The sequence below is a fragment of the Nicotiana tomentosiformis genome, chromosome 3 (genome assembly GCF_000390325.3).
Source record: "Nicotiana tomentosiformis chromosome 3, ASM39032v3, whole genome shotgun sequence".
Classification (NCBI taxonomy): domain Eukaryota; kingdom Viridiplantae; phylum Streptophyta; class Magnoliopsida; order Solanales; family Solanaceae; genus Nicotiana; species Nicotiana tomentosiformis.
The window spans coordinates 105,565,153-105,579,004 of record NC_090814.1 but is presented as its reverse complement, the minus strand read 5'-3'; positions in this window follow the sequence as shown (position 1 = coordinate 105,579,004).

The following is a 13,852-nucleotide window of genomic DNA, read 5'->3' as shown; positions in this document are numbered from 1 at the left end:
CAACAAGATATTCTAATAAAACAACAATTTCAAGTAAAGAATTCAACAGTTAAATAATGAATAAGGAATAAGAGAGCAAGAATTTCCAATAAACATGTAGAGCAATTAGCAAGTAAGAGATAAGACAAGTAGACATGTGAAGTTAGACTAAAAATGAAGACTATAACATGTTAATGTAACTCAATTAAGACATGAAAGGAATTTACGTAGCTAAAAACTGATAATTTTCATATTTAGCCTGTGTACACACTCGTCACCTTGCGGACATGGCTCTTACACATCACAATTATCACAAGCAACACCAATCCTAAGATGAATTTCCCCACACAAAGTTAGGCAAGTCACTTACCTCAAATCATGCTAGATCAATCCACTAGAAGGCCTTTCCCTCGATTTTCCAACTCTGAACGGCTCAAATCTAGCCAAAATAATTTTATACTATAAATATAACTATAGGAAACTAATTCAAACAATGAAATTACGATCTTTGCAAAGAACTGAAAAATCGACCCAAAAAGTAAACCCGGGCTTATGTCTTGGAACCGACCAAATTTACAAAATCCAAACACTCATTCGATATCGAGTCCAAGCATACAAGAATTACTCAAATCCGACCTCAATTCTCCTTTCAAAACTCAAAAATTTACCCTAAAGAGTTTCTACCATTTCCCCCAATTTCCAACTCCAAAACACTAATTTAATGATGAAATCATTAATAGATTCATGTAGATTAATAAAAAACGAGTTAGAATTCCTTACCCCAAAGTTTTCCTTGAAGAACCCTCAAAAATTCGTCTCCCACCGAGCTCCAAGAATCCCAAAGTGAAATATCAAAACCAGCCCTCGAATTTCCCCTTTTCTACCTGTGACATCCGCTTCTGCGGTCTTTGGGTCGCTTCTGCGATGCCGCACCTGCGAAAAAACCACCGCAGGTGCGAAAAACACTTAAGTCCGCAATTTTCGCTTATGCGGACCATGGATCGCACTTGCGAGCCCTCTTCTGCGGAGAACCCCTCCGCTTCTGCGACCATAGCCTAGGCTAGCCTTGTCCGCATTTGCGATCTCCTCTCCGCACCTGCGGACTTGTTGATGTGGATAACTCCTCACACCTATGCTCCCAGCTGGGCTAAGCCAAAATCGCTTCTGTGACCAGTAGCTCGCTTTTGTGAGCCTGAACCTGCGGCCATTCCCTCCGCAGGTGCGAAGACACCAGAATCTGCAAATCTTCAGGAAAATTCAACAAGTCCAAACTATTCCAGATTTGATCCGAATCACACCCTGGGCCCCCGGTACTCCGTCCGAATATGCCAACTTGTTCCAAAAAACATAACAGACCTACTCGAGGCCAAAAATCACATCAATTAATATAAATTCTATGAATCGCAACCCAAATTCAAGCCTAAGAAATATGAACTTCCGAATTCCAAAACCAACGCAGATTTATACCAAAATAACTCTGATTGACCTCGAATTTTGCACATGTGTCATAAATGACATTACGGACCTATACCAACTTCCGGAATTAGAATCCTACCCCGATATAAGTAAAGTCAACTTTCGGTCAAACTTTTCAAAATCCTCTAACTTTTCGGCTTTCGCCAAATCACGCCGAAATGACCTACGGACCTCCAAATCAACATCCAGACATGCCCCTAAGACCAAAATCACCATACGGATCTATCATAACCATCAAAACTCCCTTTCGGAGTCGTCTTCACACAAGTCAAACTATGGTAAACTCCTACGACTTAACCTTCTAACTTATGGACTATGTGTCCCATTTAACTCTGAAACTCACTCGAAACCAAAACCAAACACCCCGACAAGCCAAAATATAGCATAGATGAAGCATAATTTGTGGGATCGAGGCTAAAGTACTTAAAATAACCCGCCAGGTTGTTACATCCTCCCCCTCTTAAAACAAACATTCGTCCTCGAACGAGTATAAAGACATAACTGAAGTGGTGAAAAGATGAGGATAACGGCTACGCATATCATTCTCGGTCTCCCTAGTCGCCTCCCCGACTGGCTGACCCCTCCACTGAACCTTCACTGAAGCAATGTTCTTCGACCTTAACTTTCGAACCTGCCTGTCCAAAATGGCCACCGGCTCCTCAACATAAGACAAATCCTTGTCCAACTGGACTGAGCTGAAGTCTAACACATGAGATGGATCGCCATGATACTTCCGGAGCATAGAAACATGGAATACTAGATGAACTGTAGCTAGACTAGGTGGTATTGCAAGCTTGTAGATCACCTCTCCAATCCTCTCAAGTATCTCAAATGGTCCGATATACCTAGGGCACAACTTGCCCTTCTTCCCGAACCTCATAACACCATTCATGGACGAAACCCAGAGCAAGACCCGCTCCCCAACCATGCATGCAACGTCGTGAACTTTCCAATCCGCATAACTCTGTACCCAATAGACTGGCCTCACCCGGCTCAAACCAACCTACCGGAGACCGACACCGTCTACCATACAAAGCCTCAAACGGGGCCATCTGAATACTCGACTGGTAGTTGTTGTTGTAGGCAAACTATGAAAGAGGCAAGAACTGATCCAAGAACCCCCAAACTCCATCACACATGCACAAAGCATATCTTTCAATATCTGTATAATGCGCTTGGACTGTCCGTCCGTTTGAGAGTGAAATGTCGTACTCAACTCAACCCGTGTGCCCAACTCTTGTTGTACGGACCTCCAGAACTGCAATGTATACAGCGTGCCACTGTCAGTGATGATGAACACCGGCATGCCATGAAGCCTGACAATCTCGCGAATATAGACCTTAGCCAGCTGCTCTCAGGAATAAGTAGTCACCACTGGAATGAAATGAGCCGACTTAGTCAACCTATCCACAATCACCCATACTGCATCGAACTTCCTCTGAGTCTGTGGGAGCTCAACACCAAAATCCATAGTAACCCATTCCCATTTCCACTCCGAAATCTCTAGTTTCTGAAGCAATCCACCTGGCCACTGATGCTCATACTTCACCTGATCACAATTTAGGCACCGAACTACATACTCCACTATGTCCTACTTCATTATCCTCCACCAATAATGCTGCCTGAAGTCCTAATACATCTTCGTTGCACCCTGATGAATGGAGTACCGTAAATTATGAGCCTCCTGGACAATCAACTTATGCAAACCATCTACATTAGGCACATATAGCCTGCCCTGCATCCGTAATACATTGTCATCTCCAATAGTGACATCCTTGGCATCACCGTGCTTAGTTGTGTCCTTAAGGACAAGCAGATGGGGGTTGTCATAATGAGTCACTCTGATATGATCATGAAGAGAAGACCGAGAAACTACACAAGTGAAAATTCGACCTGGATCAGAAACATCCAGCCTAACAAACTGGTTGGCCAAGGCCTGAACATCCAATTCTAATGGCCTCTCCGCTGCTGGTAAATATGCTAAACTGCCCAAGCTCTCCGTCTTACGACTCAAAGCATCAAGCACAACATTGACTTTCCCGGGATGATATAGAATGGTGATATCATAGTCCTTAAGAAACTCTAACCACCTCCACTGACGTAAGTTAAGATCCTTTTATTTAAACAGATGCTGTAGACTCCGGTGGTTGGTGTAGATCTCACAAGGGACACCATACAAATAATGCCGCCAAATCTTCAAGGCATGAACAGCAGTTGGTAACTCAAGGTCACGGACAGGTTATTTTTCTCATGCACCTTTAGCTGTCTGGACGCGTAGGCAATCACCCTACCGTCCTGCATCAATACCGTGCCGAAACCAACACGCGACGCATCACAATACACATTATAAGACCCCGAACCTGTAGGCAACACCAACACTGGGACTGTAGTCAAAGCAGTCTTGAGCTTTTGAAAGCTCTCCTCACACTCCTCGGTCCACCTGAACGGAGAACCCTTCTGGGTCAATCTGGTCATAGGTGTTTCAATAGATGAGAAATCCTCTACAAATCGACGGTAATACCCCGCCAAACTAAGAAAGCTACGCATCTCTGTAGCTGAAGACGGTCTGGGCAAACTTTGCATTGCTTCAATCTTCTTCGGATCTATCTTGATCCCCTCACTCAACACTACATGGCCCAAAATGCCACCGAATCGAGCTGAAATTCACACTTTGAAAATTTTGCATATAACTTCTTTTCTCTCAAGGACTGGAGCACGATCCTCAAGTGCTGCTCATGATCCTCCCGGCTCCGGGAGTACACCAGTATGTCGTCAATAAACATATTGGCGAATGAGTCTAGATAGGGTTGAAATACATTGTTCATCAAGTGCATAAATGATGCTAGGGCGTTGGTCAGCCCAAAAGACGTCACAAGGAACTCGTAATGACCATATCGAGTCCTGAAGGTAGTCTTTGAGATATCTGACTCCCGAATCTTCAACGGATGATAGCCTGAATGTAAGTGAATCTTTGAGGATACCCTGGCACCTTGTAGCTGATTAAATAGGTCATCAGTGCATGGAAATGGATACCTGTTCTTTACTGTCACCCTGTTCAACTTGCGATAATCAATACACATGCGCATAGAACCATCCTTCTTCTTTACAAACAAGACTGGAGCATCCCAAGGCGACACACTGAGCCGAATGAAGCCCTTATCAAGTAATTCTTGCAACTGCTTCTTTAATGTTTTCAACTCTGTTGGGGCCATACGATAGGGTGCCGAGTGTCAGGTAACAAATCAATGCCAAAATCAACATCCCTTTCGGGCGGCATGCCCGGAAGATCCGCCGGAAATACATCCAGATAATCCCTCACCACCAAAACTGACTCCACGGTAGGAGTATCAACACTGAAATCACTCACGAAGGCTAGATAATCATTACACCCCTTCTCAACCATACGCTTAGCCTTTCGAAATGAGATAACCATGCTAGGAACATAATCTAAAGCACCCCTCCACTCTATCCGTGGTAACCCTAGCATAGCTAGCGTCACGGTCTTAGTATCAAAATCTACCATACTTAGCAATAATAGATCGGTTCTGGTCTCAAAATAACCAAGAACAACTAAACACAACCGATACACACGGTCAACAATAATAGAATCTCCCACAGGTATTGACACATAGATAGGAGAACTCAAAGAATCACGTAATACACCCAAATATGGAGAAAGGTAAGATGACACATAGGAATAAGTGGAGCTTGGATTAAACAAGATTGATGCATCTCTATGAAAGATCAGAGCAATACCTGTGATGACTGAGTCGGATGCAATTGCCTTCGTCCTAGCTAGAAGAGCATAATATCTAGCCTGGCCTCCCACTCTAGGGGTCCTCTACCTGCTCGACCTCCACCTCTAGATGGTTGTCCAGGTAGAGAGGCAACTGGTACAGTACTCATGGCCTAAGGACCCGGTGGAATACGCAGGGCCTGAGTAGTCTCTGGAGGTGTACCCCTCCCGAGTCTGGGGGAAATCCCTCACCATATGATGAGTGTCATCACACTCTAAACAAGCTCTCGGAGGACGTGGCTGCTGTGGCTGGCTCAGGCCTAATCGGCTAGACTGGCCGCTGAAAGCACCCCGTGCAGGAGGTGCACTAGATAATGGCAGTGTATAATAGGGAGCCTGTGGCCTCGAAGTGGCCGGAATGCCGCTGGAAGCTGGAAGTGCTGAATGAACGGGGCGACTCATATAGCCCCTACCATGACGAGCTGCAACTGTGGTGCAGGCACCACTATATGTGCCAGAATCTCGAGGCCCTTTGGCCTGCATCTCCTCTCTCTCCCGGGCCCACATACCCTCCAATCTCCTAGCGATCTCCACTACCTGCTGGTACACGATCTCCATTCCAACTCTCGGGCCATGCTAAATCTGATACCATGGTTGATCCCCTCGATAAATTGACAGACTTGCTCTCTAACAGTAGCAACCAAGGCTGGTGCATTCCTAGACAAATCACTGACCGGACCGCATACTCCGATATGGTCATAGAGCCCTGGCGCAACTGCTCAAACTCTGTGCACCATGCATCTCTGAGACTTTAGGAAACAAACTCCCTCAAGAACATATCTGAGAACAAGTGACTGAAGCTGCCTCGACCGGACTACCCAACTCATATGCTCACCACCACTGATAAGCCGTTCCCTTAATCTGGAATGTAGTGAAAACAACCCCACTAGACTCCAAAATACCCATAGTATGGAGGATACGGTGGCACTCCTCAAGAAAGCCTTGGGCATCCTCTGATGGCAAACCGCTGAAAGTAGGAGGGTAGTACTTTTTGTACCTCTCGAGCCTGAGCTGCTCCCCATCAGAAGCTGTTGCCCTAACCTTGGGCTGAACTGGGGTGACCGGCTATACTGGTATGACCTCTGGGACATGGTCAACCTGGATCCGCTGCTCTGGGGTACGGGCGGCAGGAGTCCGTGCTTCTCCCCCAGACTGAGATATGGCATGAGCAAATGTGATTAACCCTGCCTGAGCTAAAGTGCCGAACATGCTCAAAAACTGGGCGAGAGTCTCCTTGAGTGTTGGGGAAGTAACATGCATCTCAAGTGCATGCTCTCCAACTGGAGCTACTGGTCGCTCCTTTATAGCAGTTCGTGCAGGTGCTCTAACTGCACCACGTGGACGTCCTCGACCTCTACCCTGGCCCCGGCCTCTCGCGGCTCTAGTAGCGGCGTGGGTGTCCGGTCATCCAATCCGAATGTGCCTTTCTTCACCATCTGTGAGAGAATAGAAAGACAAAAATTTAGAATCCCGAAGTCAACAATTTCGCACGATAAGGAATCAAAGAAGTAAAGATTTTCCTAAAAGTTCCATATCATCCCGAAGATAAGTACAGACTTCTCCGTACCGATACGCGAGACTCTACTAAACCTGCTTGTGACTCATAACATCTATGAACCTAGAGCTCTGATACCAACTTGTCATGATCCCATTTTCTCTCTGAAGGATGTCGTGACGATATCTAGTCTCTAAGACAAGGTAAGCCTAACAAACATGCGGAAGTGAATAATACAATAATCTAAAAGCTCAAAAAAACTCAGCAACATATATATGAAAGTAAATCTCTACAACTCAAAGTATATAGAATAGCCCAAAACCCGGCATAATATAAGTCACAAGCTCTATGACAATACCAAAACCATTCCTATACAACTGTGTCTAGTAAGGAGGAAGGTATAAAAAGAGGGATAGAAGGGGACTCTGAGGCCTGCGGACGCGGGCAGGTATACCTTGAAGTCTCCAAAAGCAGCTCAACTCACTAGTGTCGGGACTGATAAGATGAACCTGGATCTGCACAAAAAGATGTGCAGAAGAGTAGCACGAGTATACCACAACGGTACCCCAGTAAGTGCCAAGCCTAACCTCGGTAGAGTAGTGACGAGGTCAGGTCAGGGTCCTACTGGAAATAAATAAAAGACTGAACAAAAGTGGGCAGTGTAATAATGACATTAATGAAATTGGAACAACGGTTAGCACAACAAGATTAGCTGCACAGAACTAAGCAAATAGTGCAACACAGAGAAGATAATTAATAATATGCAAAGGAAACAACGATCAAAGACAAGTACAAAGAGTGGGAAAATGTCAACAAGAGTCACTACAGAGGTAGCGCCTCGCAGACTCATATAATAAAATAAATCATAATCTTTCCTTATATCACCGCGCGAGCCTTTATATTTAGTTTTGAAAATCAGTTTTTTCAAAATAGCATCCCGCATTTGCATCTCAATACCAATTTCAACAACAAGATATTCCAAGAAAACAATAATTTTAAGTAAAGAATTCAACAGTTAAATAATGAATACGGAATAAGAGAAACAAGAATTTCAACTAAACATGTAGAGCAATTAGCAAGTAAGAGATAATACAAGTAGACATGTGAAATTAGACTAAAAATGAAGACTATAATATGTTAAAGTAACTCAATTAAGACATAAAAGAAATTTACGTAGCTAAAACTCGGTAATTTCAACATTTAGCCCGTGTACACACTCGTCACCTTGCGTACACGGCTCTTACTCATCACAATTATCACAAGCAATACCAATCCTAAGGGGAATTTCCCCCACACAAAGTTAGGCGAGCCACTTACCTCAAACCACACTAAATCAATCCACTAGAAGGCATTTCCCTCGATTTTACAACTCCGAACGGCTCAAATCTAGCCAAAATAATTTCATACTATAAATATAACTATAGGAAACTAATTCAAGACAAAGAAATTTCGATCTTTGCAAAGAATTGAAAAATTGACCCAAAAAGTAAATCTGGGCTCGCGTCTCGGAACCCGACCAAAATTACAGAATCCGAACACCCATTCGATATCAAGTCCAACCATACAAGAATTACTCAAATCCGACCTCAATTTTCCTTTCAAAACTCAAAAATTTAGCCTAAGGAATTTCTACCATTTTGTCCCAATTTCAAATTCCAAAACACTAATTTAATGATAAAATCATTAATAGATTCATGTAGATTAATCAAAATCAAGTCAGAATTTCATACCCCAAAGTTTTCCTTGAAGAACCCTCAAAATATTGTCTCTCACCGAGCTCCCAAAATGAATTATGAGAACTAGCCCTCTAATTTCCCCTTTTCTACCAGTGACATCCGCTTCTGCGGCCTTTGGGTTGCTTCTGCGATGCCGCACCTGTGGAAAAACCATCACAGGTGCGAAAAACACTTAAGTCCACTATTTTCGCATCTGCGGACCATGGCTCGCACTTGTGAGCCCGCTTTTGCGGAGAACCCCTCTGCTTCTGCGACCGTAGCCCAGGCCAGCCTTGTCCACATCTGCGATCTCCTCTCTGCACCTGCGGACTCGCAGATGCGGATAACTCCTTGCACCTGTGCTCCTACCTGGGCTAAGACAAAATCGCTTCTGCAACTAGTGGCTCGCTTTTGCGAGCCTAAAAGCGAGCTTGCACCTATGACCCTTCCCTCCGTAGGTGCGAAGACACCAGAAGCTACAAATCTTAAGGAAAAATCAACAAGTCAAAATTGTTCCGGATTCGATTCGAATCACACCCGAAACCCCCGGGACCCGTACGAATATGCTAACTAGTTCCAAAACACATAACGGAACTACTCGAGGCCAAAAATCATATCAAACAATATAAATTCTATGAATCGTAATCCAAATTCAAGCTTAAGAAAAATGAACTTCCGAATTTCGAAACCAACGCCGATTCATACCAAAACAACTTTGATTGACCTCAAATTTCTCACACGTCATAAATGACATTAAAGACATATTCTAACTTCCAAAATCAAGATCCAATCCCGATATCAATAAAGTCAACTCCTCGTCAAACTTTCCAAAATCCTTCAACTTTCCGATTTTCGCCAAATCACATCGAAACGACCTACGGACCTCCAAATCAACATCCGGACACGCCCCTAAGACCAAAATTACCATACGGAGCTATCAGAACCATCCAAACTCCCTTTCTGAGTCGTCTTCACATAATTCAAACTGTGGTCAACTCCTACGACTTAACCTTCCAACTTAGGGACTATGTGTCCCATTTTACTTCGAAACTCAACCGAAACCAAAACCAAACACCCCGACAAGTTACATAACCATAATATAGTATAGAGGAAGCATAATTTAGGGGATCTAGGCTAAAGTACTCAAAACGACCGGCCGGGTCGTTACAACCTTATCTCACTGCATGCGTATCAACTCCTATCCTTATACCACCGGATGAGTATCAATATCACAACACATCACATATCTCACCTCAAGTGCCCAATACTATAACTTGCTAAAGAAGTCAACAATAATAATATTTCCATAATAAATAGCCTATGGATCAACCACAATATGTACAAGAGTCTCACAATAGCAACCGAAAGTGAATAACTCAACAAGAATGGCATTTCAACAATTCACAGTTTTGCCTCAATATGATCACGACTTTTACAAATTCAACACCAAAACTCAACAATAAGATATTCCAAAAAATAACATCTTCAAGTAAGGTAACTCAACAGTTAAGTATTTAATAAAGAAATGAGAAAACAATAATTTCAACTAAGAATGTAAGGGAAAATAACAAGTAAGAGATGAAACAAGTATTAATAATGTCAAGTGAAGCATGTAAGGATAGATTAACGATGATGAATATAACATGCTATGACAATTCAATTAAAGGCATGACAAGAATCTACATAGCTTAAACCGGTTAATTACCACATTTAGCCCGTGTACCCACTCGTCACCTTGGGTTTACGGCTTTCACGTACCACAATTAACACAAAACAACACCAATCCTAAGAGGTATATCTCCCACACAAAGTTAGGCAAGATACTTACCTCAAAACATGCTAACTCAATCCACAAGTATGTTTTTTCGTGAATATCCAACTCCAAACAGCTCGAATCTAGCCAAAATAACTTTATACCATAAATACAAACCATAGGAAACTATTCCAGACAATAAAGTTGCAACCTTTAAAGAAAAATAAAAAGTCAACTCAAAAAGTCAACCCTGGGCTTGCATCTCGGAACCCGAACAAACATACAAAATCCAAACATTCATTCGATAACGAGTCCAACCATACTAAAATTACTCAATTCCGATCTCAAATCGACCTTCAAATCCTCAAAATATAGTCTATGAATTTTTCACAAATTTCCCCAATTTGTCTAACTCAAAACACTAGTTAAATGATAAAAAAATGATGGATTTATGTATAATAGCCAAATCCGAGTTAGAATCATTTACCCTGAACAACTCCTTGAAAATCTCTCTCAAAATCATCCAAAACTGAGCTCTCTAAGTCGAAAGATGAAGAATGAAATGAAACCCTCGATTTGCCTATTTTCTTCCCAGCGATCTCGCTTATGCGGACCCTCAGCCGTATATGTGGCTCCGCACCAGCGAAAATCCTAGTTTGCCAGCCAAACCTTCGCTTCTGTAGCTCATAGGCCGCTTCTGTGGCCCAAAGTGAGCAGGTGATAGTAGGCTAGAAACACTTGTTTTTGTCATAGTTTGCACTCTAATCACTGCATTTTACTTGTGTTTGAGCTTAAATGATAGTGAATTATACTTATTATCTATTTTATGCCTTGCTGGAGGTGATTCCGAGTTAAAAAGATAATCGTGAGCTAAATCGTACAAGTTGGAGCTTTGAAGTCTGAGTAAAAGCTCAAGAACTTAAACCGGGATCGCGTTCGGGGGTCGGGAGCCAAAATTTGGATGTAAAAAAATAAAGAAAACGAAACACACTGTAAAAAACCTACTCCCGCCCTGCATGGGGCGGCGCGCCTGTACAATTTTCTTAGAGTATTTTCCTACATACGGCACGATAGTGTAATTTGCTGCTGCTTGTCAGAATCCGCTCTCTAAACTTCCCCACTAGCGCCCCGCATAGGGCGGCACACCTGTACAGTTTTCCCAGAGTATTTTCCTTTTTCGACTTGGAAAGGTTAGTTTCATCTGGGCCCATTCCTACATGGTATAAATACACCAAAAAGATATTTTTGAAGGGACTTTTGACCTTGGAAGCTTTTGAAGAGCATTGGAGGCTACAAGACACAAGATTTTATCATCTTTCCACCAATTCAATATGGGAGTTTGGATTGTAACATTAGATTGATGCTTTCTTACTCTTTAATTATATTTGTGATGAATTCCTCCATAATTATGGAGTATTTTACCTTAGGGTTTGACATGATTTGGTGACTTGATTGTTGTTTATGGATTTGACTACTATTTAATTGCTTGAATTTATTAGAGGAGCTTTAATAGAGTTATGATTTTATTCTTTATATTGTTTAATCGAAAGAGGAATATCTTATTGAATGTCATTGCAGCGTATGCCTTAGTTTATTTTGGTGATTCTTTGAAGTAATCGAGAGAGCTTTTTGAGTTACCGTTTAAATTAAGATTGAGAAATATTCGCGAGAAGTTTCTCTTAGATCAATCCTACCAATAGATTCTTGGAAGTTTCTCCGTACTTCACATTAGTTTATTCGAAATATTTAGATTTAATTGGGAGAGGAGTCCGAATCAGAAGCATAAGATAATCACCTATTAAATTCATGTGTCACGACCCCAATTCCCACCGTAGGATGTCGTGATGACACCTAGTATTTAAGACTAGGTAAGCCTAACACATGTTGATCACTAATGAAATTTAACTAACTTAACTACAATAAATTAAATAATATCTGTAACAATATATCCAACCCAACATCAGTTACCTAACCCCAAAATCGGTAGTACATGTCACAAACCTTTCTAAGAATAACTATAAATTAGGAGTAAATCATTGTTCTAGAATAATGGGGAGCAATGGAAATAGAATACAGCAGCAGGTGACTTTGGGGCCTGCGAACGTCGAGCATGTATAACTTGAAGTCTCCAGCAACGCAGCGCATGAGTACACCACAGTGGTACCTAATAAGTATCAAGTGTAACCTCGATAGAGTAGTGACGAGACCAGTTCAAGACACCTAACAGATATGTAAACCTGTGAAGGATATAATATAAAGCTAAAAATGGAAAGAACTTCAATGTAAGACCAATAGCAGGAAGATCACAAATTTATAATCAACAGTGAAATAGTAGAAGCATGAATGGCAACAAGAAACAACCAGGCAATAAAGCAATGACATGGTTAAAATACAGATGAAACACGAATGAATTCGAGTAAGGAGAACCGATGACAACTCAATAAATCAAATCGTTCCTAATTCACAAGTCACAACAAGAATTACCCGAGGTTCCACTCCTCGTAAATCTCAATTCATAAGTCACAACTTCCAAATCTTACAAGTATGGCACCTCATGCCTACATTTTTCCAAATCCCTTTCACATGGCAAAGTCCACGTGCTATCATATACATTGTATCTGTATAAATTACTAAATACAATGTTTGAAAGATTTATTTATATATCACAAAGAATAATAACAAATTTTGAATAAAATAGGGAATCGAATGAGAAAAATGAGTTTATTTTAAAAATTATTTGGGTGAAGAAAATAGCATTTTCAAATAAAAAGAAACCTTGGATAAGTTACCGATTAAATATAGAATTTGTTAAAATAAAACATAATGACGATTTTTAAGTAAAGTAAAAATATCAGATAGGGTAAGGAGTTTAGTTTGAGAAATCAATTAAAGTGAAATGTGACCACTATTAAGAATAGTAAAGTACCAAATAAAATGAAGAGCTCCCATTTAAGAGTCACGTAAGATAAGCATGTTAAAATTTCTTTTACTTAAAATCGTTATGTTACTAATAACTTAACAGGGCATGAGATAATGACTCTACACAGTAAATTCATCATGAAAATAAATTCACCAACTAAACATGGAAGCACAAATTGACACATTAAAGTAATACAACAGTGTACGTAGGATGCATGACTCACACAAGACACAACAACAACAACAACAATGAATACAACACACACAATCTGTTGCAGCGTGCAACCCGATCCCACCGTACAAATACAAGACTCTTTTATTTCACTATATCAATATCAAGAATAATGTATAAAATCCATTGCAGTGTGCAACCCGATCCCACCATATAATCAGAATCAATATCATAATCCTCCCTTATTTCAACATATCAATATCAAAATTATATATAAAATATATTACGGCGCGCAACCCGATGTAACGACATGACCCATCATTTTACTTTTTAGATCCCTGTTCCCCTAAATAAGACTCCCTGTATTTGCTTTTACTATTTTATGACTTGCAGGGATGGTTAGTTCGGGATTTGGAAGGGTTCGGGTTGAAATCGGAACACTTAGTTCCTTAGTATTGGCTTTAAAGGGCAAGTTTGACTTGGGTCAATATTTCTAATAATCAACCTTAGAATCGGGATTTGACGGTCCCAATAGATTGGTATGATG